Source organism: Trachypithecus francoisi, unplaced genomic scaffold (genome assembly GCF_009764315.1).
Source record: "Trachypithecus francoisi isolate TF-2019V2 unplaced genomic scaffold, Tfra_2.0 Lachesis_group0, whole genome shotgun sequence".
Lineage (NCBI taxonomy): Eukaryota > Metazoa > Chordata > Mammalia > Primates > Cercopithecidae > Trachypithecus > Trachypithecus francoisi.
In genome coordinates this window covers 126,891,251-126,904,099 of record NW_022681453.1, presented here as the reverse complement: position 1 = coordinate 126,904,099, position 12,849 = coordinate 126,891,251, and the positions used below count along the sequence as shown (strand labels likewise).

The 12,849-nt window shown below is 39.3% G+C and overlaps 1 protein-coding gene and 1 long non-coding RNA gene across 2 annotated transcripts in view; one reads left to right on the top strand and one right to left on the bottom strand.

The window, feature by feature from the left end:
• Positions 1-12,849, top strand: part of PEX5L (peroxisomal biogenesis factor 5 like) — a 184,636-nt gene that overhangs the window by 137,311 nt on the left and 34,476 nt on the right. The window lies entirely within an intron of this gene.
• Positions 1-12,849, bottom strand: part of LOC117083773 — an 84,389-nt gene that overhangs the window by 46,932 nt on the left and 24,608 nt on the right. The window contains exon 2 of the long non-coding RNA XR_004437208.1: positions 6,409-6,552. This is a non-coding gene — a long non-coding RNA (uncharacterized LOC117083773). The remainder of the gene's footprint in view (positions 1-6,408; positions 6,553-12,849) is intronic.

Here is a 12,849-nt window from a genome sequence, read left to right as displayed (position 1 = left end):
AGTTTTCCATTACAAATAAAACAAGATGCAAAATTCATACTTATGGTCCATGGGACCTGATGTGGTCCCTGCTATCATTTCCTCTTGTCCCTCTTCCTCACTCCATAGGACATTCCAGCCACATTGGCCTCTCTACCCTTTCATCCCTCCAGGCTCATTCTCATCTCTGCATCTTCTGCCTAGAATGTTGTTACCCAAGTTATGTAGGTGTCAGCTCAGATGTTACCTTCTTTGAGAGGTGTTTTTGATTAACTTTTCTTAAAAACAAGCAAAAAGAACTTCCATAATTATTATAATAATTATTTCTTTGCAGTGCTAATAACTATGTGAGATTATATTATTCATTTATTTGTATATTTTTATTATCATATCCTTCCCCTGGACTGGAAACTCTTAAGAGCAGGAAGCCTTGTCTTATTTACTGCTGTATCTCCATTCCCTAGAAAGGTGCACAAATATATAATCACAAACTACTCAGTGCAAGTGAAGAAAAAATACAGAAGTTATTTGAGTTTCTATGGCATTGAAAAATACAACTCAACCTTCTGTGAATGGACCCAAAGAATCCTATTTCTTTTTCTCATTATAAGACTTTAGCACAATAGCTACAGGTGGTTAAGATTTAATAGTCTAGCACTCAATTGGACGTTTCTGTCTTATTTCCTTTGGAAATATTTGACCGAGTGACAATGTTTATTATTTTGGAATCCAGCAGTTACATCTGTAAAAGCCTGACTGAGAAGTGGGTCTCAACTCATCTTAATGTAATTTTTAGCTAAAGAATACAGTGGGTATTTTTGTCACCATTTGAAAAATATGATACTGAATTACAGTATATTTAAAGAAAAACAGTATAAAAGCCTAGGAACAATTAAGTCTTTAGTTGAAAACCTTTAATTTATGTCAGTTGCTTTTTAACCACACCTAATTTTGTAAACAAATTTGAATCATCTTCTTGGAACTGGAATTTTTCTTGAATCTCTTTATTTAGAGTGAAATCCTTATATTTCCTTACCTCAAGGCCAAATGGAAAGGAAAATCAATAACATTGCATCTCATACATTACCTGCAAAATGTTTCCCTTCTTCCTTCTACCAAAAAAAAAGTAGATTTTTTCTTTCTCAAATGAGAAAGCCTTTCTTTATCAGAGTCTGAATTTGCTGATTAGTTTAGAGATTGTGGTCTCCATAACAACGAATACATTTAACAGCCTGTGTTGGAAACTTTTTTCTCCTTAAAAGCCTCTCATAAGAGAGCAAGTTATGTCAGAACACTGAGGAGAAAAGATAATATTTTTAAATATATATATAAAGCGTTTCCTTCTTAAGTAAAAACAATCAATAGATGGCTAAATTATTTCTTTTTAAAATTCCTTAATTTGAGGAATATCTTTATTTGCTCTTATCCTACCATCCTCTACAAGTATCAAGCATCTACTATTTGTCAAGCTTGTACTGTTTTGCACATACATTTTCTATATTACTTAATCTTCAAAATAATACTAACAGTTATTAGTTAGACCACAGTCAAGATGCAAACCCAAGCCTTGCAGCAACAAGGATAGTGATGTTCTGTACGTAACAATGTAAAATTTTCCAGATTTAATAAAAGACATAGGGTTACAATCTAAACCTTTTAATTCCTAGTCAAACTCACACAACTTATCAGAAGCAAATGAATTTTTGGCTTTAAAAAATGACTGTTGATATTTGTTTAAGAGAAGCTATAGTAAAGGTCACCATTACTCTTTAATACTCTTGAAATTGAATTTATGTGTTTTGAGGATGTATCAGTATGTAGAGGCAGCCCAGTACAACCAAGTTAAATGCAACTTAAGGAAACTTTAATTTTCTGAAATCTGAATCTCATGATTTCTCTGATTTTTACCTATTTTTAATTTCCTTTTCTCAACTCATTAATGAAATAAACAAACAAAACACAAGTGGAAAAAAAAATGTAGGTAATAAGAAGGAATGCCACTAAAAGGCCAGAAATTTCGAAGAATTTCAAAAACATTTTAAGATTATTCTTGAAAGAAAAGGTAACGTCTTTATTAACAGTATATATCTAAAAATTTGATTTTTTAACAAACACTGGAAGGCCAAGGTAGATATTTGATGGATGGCTACATGCAAACATTTAAAACTTGGGAGAATGCAACACACCAGGAAGACTACTCTATGGCCATCAGGAGGATAATACTGAGAGTTTGGACTGCATTCCTTAGCCAGGATTCTCATTAACTAAGTCAACTAAAATCTAATAGATCCAACAATGAACCAGATGAGGAGTCTACCTGTTTTAACCAAGCATCCTGTTTATTAATTTGTACAACTGAGTTTTGGCAATACCCAACATATTTATCCATGTGCAACAAGAAGTGCCAGCAACTGCACAGATTTCTCCCTGTTCAGCTAGTGGGTAGCAATTCCACTATTTAGCATCCCATGACTGGGTTAAATCAGAACATATAGTGAGAACAAGTTAGTCTAAAAGTCTAACTCTATAAAAGGGACCGCTTGTACAAATTGAGCAAACAGTTATATAAGGGATGTTGCTAAAGTTAGCCACTGGGTGGACTAAAGGATCTCTTAGGCTACATAAAGATCTAGGTTTGGCATGATGACATAATGGATCCATTACTTCATCAAGTTATTCACAGAAGCTACTGATTGTGAAGTTACAGCATTATCCTGCCAAGTGAAAGAGGTGGATATAAGTGAAGAAAAATTAAGAGAGTTAAGAGTCTCATCATGATGAGGAGTCTTGCTCCAATGTCTTGGAAAAGCTGTTCACAGTAGGAAGTCAACAACTTCTCATTCTGATTTGCGGCTTGAAGGTCTCGGTTAAGGCATCAGGCAATTTGGTAAACTGTGTGGCCTACATATAAGGGAATGAGACTTGTTCCTTGAAATTTCTATTGAATTGTTCACTTTCAGCTTATAGAGTTTCAGGAACAGAGCAATTCTTTTTCTTAGTTAAAAAGTTATAGCCAGATATTGAAAGAAACTAGAATTTAGGATCCAGTCCAGTCTAAGGTAGATAACAAAAACTCAAAAGAAATGAACAGGAATACAATCTAATAACAATGTATTATAACTTTTCTTCTAAAACATAATTTTTCTCTCTATAGTCACTCCCATTTCTGCCAAAGTTAATCAAAGTAAGACTAATTTTTTTGCAAAATAATCTCATCAAACTTGGCCTGATTATTTACACAAGTGCAATATGAATAGTGATTGACCATGTAGGCTCTTTTTAAGTCTGCTTTGCTGGCATTTTTGATAAGGTGTCTCAGATTAGACTTTTCAAAACCTCTCAAGGCTAAGATTCCAAACCAAGGTAAACTTGAGACTTTAGTCTAAAATATACCACCTGAATAATCCCATGACTATTATCAAAAGACAAAACCACAACAAATTTGGTTAAATGATCTAATTGGTTTTTATTTGTGATTCATGAATAAGCATAGCATCTACCTAATTCTAAACATTTAGAAAAAGTTATCTGATGAGCTGTGCAGAGGAAGTTGACTTTATAAGCAAAAAAGAGGCTAAAGAAAGCAGAAACAGGGACCCAAAAGAGGCCTGTTTGGGGATCTGTCTCTTCTCTCTCTCTTGATTTCTCAAAAGGTCAAGTAAATAACTTAGTTTTGGTGGCCTGTAACTTTAGCATGAGTGACTCCATTTTGATTTGGTCTGTTGGGCCTAGTGTAGGAGCTCAGTACAAATCAATGGCCTCTTTATTGATATGTAAATATATCCATAATAAAGGATTATAAAATTATGTGCATGGTAGGGTTCTATTTTCACAAAATAAGTATAAAGTTAATGTTTGTTGAGCATTTATTATGTTCCAGTCACTCTGCTAAATATTTTATAAGTGTTATAAAATGTGCTCCTCCTGACTATCCTGTGAAGTAGGATTTTAACTCCTTTTTATAGATGAGAAACTAGAGCTCACAGAAGGAAATAACTGGCCCTTGGATTCAGAGTTGACGAGCAACGGTTTTTACATGTAAATGTAAGGGGAAAACCTAAAATAAGATATACTGAAGTGCTCTCAGTGATTACATCTAGATAGTAAAATTAGGAAGGTTATTTTTTCTTTTTGTTCATGTATTTTTCTAGTTTGCCTATAATGAACTTGGTTTGCCTACATTATTTTCTAAAAATTTTCTGAAGTATTTGATCAAAAAATACCAATACAGATACCTAAATGAAATAAAAATCATTGTTTTCTCATATTTTGAGTGAATTTTAGGAAGTCTTTAAAATACTCTCCTAACACCCACTTAAATCTAATTTTGAAGATTTTGGTGATCCCTAATTTAAATCTGCTTTAATCCCATTCCGGGCCATCTGGACAGTTAATGGGCTCTTTGGAGTTCCCCATATGAAAACAGAGCATGTTTATCGTTTATTTTCCTTAAATGTTTAGTTAAAATGTGGGACTACAATTATCCCTGAAAACAATCTTTTAATTATTCAAATGTCATGACAGCATAACTTTAGATGCAACTATTGACCTTCACATTTCTCTTGAGTCAGCAATGTTCTTCAGATTCTAAATATACTTTTAAAAACTAAATCACAAGCTCTGCCTCCCAGAGAAAAAAGACAAAGCCACTATTGCTGTTTTGTCCTCTCAGAACTTAGGATTGTTTTGTGCTGTGCTAGTTAGCAGCAACCATTATCAACTGATATATTGTCTCACATCTCTGCGAATATTCAAATGATATAAGAAAAGTGTTTTTATTGAAAAAAAAAAAAGCAACAACAATAACAATATCATCACCTAACCCTGGTCTAACTCTTCACAACTTACAGAAATATTTTCCAAACATTTGGATGTGAGGAAAGGTTATTTGATTTGACTGAGATCACATCTTTAGGGGAGTGGTAACGCCAGGACAAGAATGTACATTTTCTGACTTGGTGCAGAATATTTTTTAACACCCCAGCCGTGACTTCCAAGTGATTGTGAGCCCCTTGAGATCAGGAACTGGCTTTTTCAGCTTCATCGTCTAAGAACATAGCTGCCTCCTCCAGCTTCTGTAGCTCCAGGAACGTGGGCCTCTTTGGTTTGTAGCTGCACCATTCCAGTCTCTGCCTCCATTTTCACAGGGTCATCTTCCTTCTTCGTGTGTCTTGATATGGCATCTCCTCTCTTTGCTTACATTTCCTTCTTATGAGGGAATCAGCCATATTGGAGTAAGAGCCCACCCTAAGAACCTCGTCTGAACTTGATTACATCTGCAAAGACCCAATTTCCAAACAAGGTCATACTTATAGATTCTGGGTGTTCGAACTTAAAAATATCATTTTGAAACATAGTTCAACTCATAACAGTCCCATAGCTTTTCCAGTCATTCTAAAATAATAAAAAGCTTCCAGACACTTTTGGTCTCAAGGACAATATCGTTACAATCACTAAGATATCGTTTCAAGCACTAAGATATCATAATTATATGACTCTTACATGTTCACAATTTAGAGTTTCCCACTCTCCAAGCTAGGAGCACCTTTAGGCCTAGTCCTCTGCCCAGTGGACCTTCTCTCTCTCGGCCCTACTCCTTCCGCCTCTGCTCACTAGCTGCAGTCTTCAAGGCCTCCACAGTGAGGCCCAAAGAAGTGAGAGGCAGCAAAGGAGCCCAGCCTTGTGTGGCGGGTACAGTCATGAGCCAGCCTAGGTGCTCTCTGGGCTTGATGGATGTTTACCACAAGCACATTCTCTCGTGTTCTGCTTCTGCAGGTCCCTCAGAGATTCCTGCAGGGAATACCCAAATGCAGTTTCAGTGAGACTGTCACCAATCCTCACCCTTCCAGGAAGGCACCTGTATGGAATTCAAGATATCTCCAGGCAGCCTCACTCCTTGGTGGCCTAGATCTGATCCATGAGAAACATACATCCTTTGCCATTCTTCTCCTAGAAATGCTGTCCCTTGGCTGCTTCAACTTCAGCCATTTTATCAGAGTTACAGGGGAAATGTTGAAAACCTGTATTTGGGCCAAGTGCAGCGACTCACACCTGTAATCCTAACACTTTGGGAAGCCAAGGAGAGAGGATCATTTGAGCCCAGGAGTTCTAGACCAATTTGGGCAACATATGGAGACCTGTCTCCACAAAAAATAAAAATAAAAATAAAAATTAGCCATGCATGTTGGCATGTGCCTGTGGCCCTAGCTACTTGGAAGACAGAAGTAAAAGGATCGCTTGAGCCAGGGAATTTGAGGTTGCAGTGAGCCGTGATTGCACCACTGCACTTAATAATAATAAGTAAAAAATTTTAAATGTTGTAAATGAAAAACTGTGTGTGTCTGTGTGTGTGTGTGAGAGAGAAAGAGAGAGAGAGAGAGAGAGAGAGAGCGAGAGCGAGAGCGAGACAAAGAGAGAGAGAGACTTTACCTTTCCTTTTGCAAGTCCAGCATAGGTAGACTAGGCAGTCAGACACCTGTTGCTTCATTCTGTTTTTCTTTTTTTGTTCTTTTGGAACCACAGCCAACACTGGAGGAGTCCCATTTTAACATTCCACTGTAGTTCCTTTCATTCCTGATGGAAAAGAGGCGGAGGGTAGAATCACTGACCTTGTCTTTCTAAACAGAATGAACTTGGTTTGTCTCAGAAATTTAAGCAACAAGAGATAAACAGAGGGGCTCTGTTCTGCTCTTTTTTCCAACCAAGATAATATTTACCAAGCTACAATATTGATTGATCCTTAAAGCAAAGAACAGGTTAGAAAGGCAGAGAGGGTTGAGGGGAAGCAAGGTTGCATTAATGAAAAGTGCGCAAGAGTAAGAAGAGATGTGGGTTCTGGCCCTGGTTATGTTATTAACTAGCTATTGACCTTGGACAAGTAACTTGTAAAGGTCAAATATGTTGAGACACTTGAAAGCTCTTTTAAAACTATACATATTCAATATTATTGCTCTTTGTAAGAGGTAATCAGTTTTGTCACTAAATCCTCTTATTTCTTCACTCAGAAAACCTCTTAGATTCACCCTTTCCTCTCCATTCCCACTGTAATCATGCGGTCTAAATCCAAATTACTGCAATACCTTCCTAATTTGGTCCACAATCCCACTGCCCACAATCCATCCCCATAAGGAGGAGTTGGACTGGATGTCCTAAGGCCCAGACTCTATCAGACAATAAGCAAGAAAAGAAAACATAACTGTTCCTTTCCCCACTCCACTCCCATCCTTAGCCTAAGTTACAATTCAAATAAGGCATTATTTAGTTTAACATTTGAAGATTAGTTACAAAGCTAAATAGGTTAGTAGGTAGGTAAGTGGGTGGGTGGGTAGGTAAGTAAGTAAGTAGGTTGGTAGGTAAGTAAGTAGGTAGATTGGTGGGTAAGTAGGTAGGTAGGGAGGTGGGTGAGTGGGTGAGTGGGTAAGTAACTAGGTAGCTTGGTGGGTAGGTAGGTAGGTGGGTAAGTAGGTAGGTTGGTGGGTAGGTAGGTAGGTGAGTGGGTGGGTAAGTAAGTAGGAAAGTTGATGGGTAGGTGGGTAGGTAGGTAGGTGGGTGGGTAGCTAAGTAGGAAGGTTTGTGGGTAGGTCAGCGGGTGGGTAAGTAGGTAGGTTGGTGGGTAGGTAGGTAGGTGAGTGGGTGGGTAAGTAAGTAGGAAAGTTTGTGGGTGGGTAGGTAGGTAAGTAGGTAGGTAAGTCAGTAAGAAGGTTAGTGTGTAGGCAGGTGGGTGGGTAAGTAAATACGAAGGTTGGTGGGTAGGTAGTTGGGGAATAAGATCCCCCAAGTGAGAAACCTCTCTCTCTCTCTCTCTCTCCCTCTCCCCCCCACCACAGACACCCCAACACCAAGTCCTATTTATTCTATTACAGATCTCTCAAATCCACCTATTTCTCTCCTTCTCCACTGCCAGCACCCTACCCTAGTCACTATCATCTCTTATATAGACAACTGTAATAGCCTTATAAACATCTTGCTGCCTTTGGTGTGGAGAATGAAATGCGCTATGTATTCCATTCTCCTCATTTCAACCAGAGTAATCTCCCTAAAACATCGATCTGAATAATGGCCTCACACTTGTCCTTAGAACAAAGTCCAAGCTCATTCACCTAACTGTATAAGGTCTTTTCTGATCTTGAATATTCTACATCCTCATCTCTGACACCTTCTGCCTTGAGGTCCGCACTGCCATCGTCATAATCAGTTCCCAGAATGGGTCCTGTAATCCTTCTCCTAGCTTTTACACATGCTGTTCCTCCTACTGGAAATGTTCTTTCCTCGTGCCATTACCTGGCTGACATTTGTTCAACCTTAGAGTCTCAGATGGATGTTATCTGCTTCCAAGAAAACTCCTCAACTCCTAAGTCTAGATTGGGTTCTCCTCTCTCCCAGAGCACCTTTCCTCCCCCTTATCCCGGCCCTTATAATACTGTGTTGCATCTGTCTATGTCCCAGCAAATTGCACACACCAGCAGCAGGGCAAGCATCTCTCTTGCTCACTGCTACACTCTAGTGACTAAAATATTGCCTCCCACATAGTAGGCTTGCACATAATGTTTGCCAAATAAATTAATCAAATATGAAAGTGTATACAATTACTTTGAGAAGATGCTACCTTTCAAATTTTATGAATTACTTCAAAGAGGTTCCATCTTATAAAGGCATTGGAAAAGCACTGTGGTCTTGTACATTTTTTTTTTTTTTTAGACAAAGAGTCTTGCCCTGTCACCCAGGTTGTGAGTGCAGTGGCTCAATCTCAGCTCACTGAAACCTCCGCCTCCTGGGTTCAAGCAACTCTCTGCCTCAGCCTGCCAAATGGCTGGGACTACAGGCACCCGCCACCATGCCTGGCTAATTTTTGTGTTTTTCGTAGAGACAGGTTTCATCATCTTGGCCAGGCTGGTCTTGAACTCCTGATCTCATCCACCCGCCTTGGTCTCCCAAAGTGATGGGATTACAGGCATGAGCCACCGCGTCCAGCCATATTTCTTTTTTAAAATGTTAGACCTGGCTTTCCAAATGTGATCTTACTTACATAATAGCACCTGAGATGAATGCAGATATATATCATTTGTTAAAGTCTAGCAAATCTTGCTAACACAGTCAAGTGACTGACAATGGAGGAATTTCAGTCCATTTAGAGTCTCCTGCCCTTTGTCTATCAGGATCTGTGGAAAAGAGTGCTTAGAGAGTGGGGTTTTTTCCCTGGCCAGTAGAGTCTCTGGCCTGGCATTTTGGGGGAGCCTCTCTTCTGTGTTTTGATACCAGGAATGAGACAGCTGCTGCCAAGAAGCTAGATCCAATGCCTAGTATCCTTGGCAGAGAAAATATTTCTCTAGTTGCATCCAAATTAATCCTCATAGGCCAATAAATCAATACACCAGGAAAATATGGGATGAGTTTGGCCATCTGGAATTTTTTTTTGAGGCGTTGGTGGGTATAACAGAAACTACCTAGCTCCACAGTAGCCACGAATAGCTATATATTAGTTCAAGGTAACACTGGCACATTCACCTTCCCACATGATACCACCAGCACCAGATCCATGGCTGGGAGCTCCCTGCAGCTTTTCAGAATCCTTGCCTTGCTGTTGAGTCAGCCAGTTTGATTTCAGTGTCAAAGAAAGCAGCTTCAACCATTTACCTACCCAACAGCCTCATTAGATAACAAGCCAGATCTAGACTGGGTCTTTACATTTGGTCAACCATTTTGACAATCAGGTAGTCAAAAAAAAAAAGAAAGAAAGAAAGGAGGAGATCAGACTATCAGGGCAATATGATCAATACAATATAAGTGGTTTTTTAAATTGGACTTTCCCTGCCAAAATGACTGAAACAGTTTTTTTTTTTTTTTTCCTCCAAATATTCCAAAAGAATGAGAGGAAAAACTATTTCCACAAAGTAAGAGGTAGTCTCTATACGGGCATTAGATATAGCAAGTTTAAGGCTGGGCGGTGGCTCATGCCTGTAATCCCAGCACTTTGGGAGGCCGAGGCGGGTGGATCACCTGAGGTCAGGAGTTTGAGATCAGCCTGGCCAACATGGTGAAACCCCATCTCTACTGAAAAAAAAACAGGCACCTGTAATTCCAGCTACTCAGGAGGCTGAGACAGGAGACTTGCCTGAACCTGGGAGGCGGAGGTTGCAGTGAGCCAAGATCGTGCCACTGCACTCCAGCCTGGGCAACAAGAGCAAAACTCAGTCTTAAAAAAAAAAAAAAAGATATAGCAAGTTTAAATTCTTTATCACCGAGGAAAATATTACAAAGGAAACTGCTTCTAAACTAATCCCTCTGTTGACTTTTGCCTGCATCAAAGGAAAATGGGGGAGAAAAGAGCCCTTTCATTCCTAGACATAAGGTTGCTTATTTGTAGCTGTAAATGCTGCCCCTGGGTAGGCACTTTCTGTGTTCTAAGCCAAGTACTTTACATTCCTTCATCTCACTCAGTGCTCACAACAGCCCTATCAGGAAAGTGTTACTCCCATTTTAAGGTGGAGAAACTGGGACATAGAGACATTCAGTAACTTGTCCAAGGTCACACAACCATTAAGTACTGAGATTCTAACCTGATCTAACTCCAAAATCCCTGCTCTTCATCACTGTTTCCAATATAAGGCAATGTTTGGTGCTATTAATTTTGTAGGCCCTGAACCAAAATTTTTTTGATCATCAGAAAAGAATTTCTTTATCAGAGAATTTCTCTTATTTAAGTGATTTTAAAAACAACTATAGTATGGCAGCATCAATTGAAACAGACCAAAAAAAAAAAGCAAAAATAGTAAAGGAAATTGGAAAAAGTTTGGAGAGATCAGGAACTCCCCAGAAATCCCACTAGACTAATAAATTAACTGTTTTCATTTTTTCATGTTTCTTCCGGTCTTTGTTATTCTGTATACATAATTATATGCAGTTTCAAAGGTCATTTTAAATGACTGGTTAGTATTGAGAAGATGAATATGTCAAATGAGTTTTCTTCTCAAAAACATACCAAAAATATTTTAATTATTTTCTCCACATTCTGGGTTTCATTTCCCTTTCTAGAATAATAACAGCAACAAAATCGTGAAGAATTCTGATTCACACAGCAGATGTGAGGATGAGAAAACCTGCTGGCTAATTGGAGATGAGTTTCACTGGAAGCAATCACATAAAAACAAACTATGTCATAGACTCCTATCCCTGAAAGCTGATCACAGGATACACAAAAATTAGCCCACCAAAGGTCTCTATTTTTGCGGAACTGTAGATGCTCGTACACTGAGGCTTTATCTCAACGTTTTCTAGAGAACCCTAAACACGCACACACACACACACACTCACGCACACTCCCACACACACACACACACACATAGTTCAAGGTAAAATACATTTAGGAGACTGCTGCTTGCATCCCCCTTTCAGAGATTTAAAATATACATTAGCATATGAAGATCCTGGGAAGTCACACAGTAGGGAACCTGTTTCCTTATGTCCAGAAATTGCAAACTCAGTTAGCTACAGGGCCAGGCAGGTGAAGGTATGGACCTAGTGGTGACTGTGGCAGAGACTACATGCAGCATCTGAAAGTTGCTGCTTCTAGAAATGTAGGTCTTGTATTAACATATCTTCACAAAATGTCTGAAATCTGGGTTTTCATGTGAAATTTCTCATCCAGGATGAGATGGGAGAAAACATGTATCTTGGCTAGATCTGCTAAGGAAAACTAGAGCCATACAGTATTTAAAGCAGTAAAAGCAGATTTTATTCAGGAACTATTGCAGTGGGTGGCGGGGGGAGGAAGACCTCAGCAGAGACCTGGGCTCAGTTCGGAATACAGCATAGACAAGCAGGGATCCAGCCAAAGAAGGGTGGGCATCAGTGAATGGGAAATTACTAAGAAGAGACATCAGGGGTTGGGGGGGATTCTGGTTGAACCCACCTTTTTAGGATTTTTGCTGAAGGCAGGCCAGGTGATCAGACATCACCTGGTGGATAGTGGGAATGAAAAATTTGGTCAGATGTAGAGGCAATCAGATATCAAGAGAGGAATTCTATCTAGAGTGACTTAGCAGGATTCTTGCTAAAACTAGACTCCGCAAGGACAAACATGGAAACCTGGGGTTGAAGCCTAGTTGAGAAAAGGGCTAGGGGGAGATTGACTAAAGTTTGGTCACTGAAGTTCTGTCACATCTGGCCTATAGGCTACCAATTTGCAGCCTTTAGCTTAACCTAAAGTAGCTGAAGCTCATTTGGCCACAGAACTCTGTTCCTAGAACAGTCTTTTGGGAGATACTACCACATTTCATTGGCCTACCAACCCTTTGAAGAAGCCCCCAGAGTAAAGTCCCTTCTCTAAACCTCATCTTCCTCCCCCACTCCTGTCCTCTGGCCTAAAGTAGTAAAAGATGTTCCAGTTACTATGGCTGTGTAATACATTACTCCAACACCTGGTGGTTTCAAACAACAATATTTGTTTTACCCAAAACTCTGTAATTTGGGTAGAGCTCAGAAAGGATGGTTCATCTTTGTTCCACAAGGTGTCAGAGTGGCTTGAAGGCTGAAGATGAGGGTAGAAGGCGGGATTCATTGTGAATCAGAGTGAGTGAAGGTACACTCACTCACAAACAAATTCATGGATGGATTATGCTTGCAGTTACTCGAGACATCCCTGAGATTGATGGCTGGAACACCTCCATGTGGCCTTTCTTTGAGACTTGGGCTTCCTTGCAAGGTGGTAGCTAGATTCCAAGGGTAAGTGTCCTCAGGAAGAGGCAGAAACTGTATCCACCTTTTAGGGCCTAGCCTCAAAAGTCATGCCCAGGTATTCTCATTGTGTTCTATTTGTCAAGGCAGGCATTCAAAGACAGGGCAACAGACTACTTCTTAATGAAGTGAGACAAG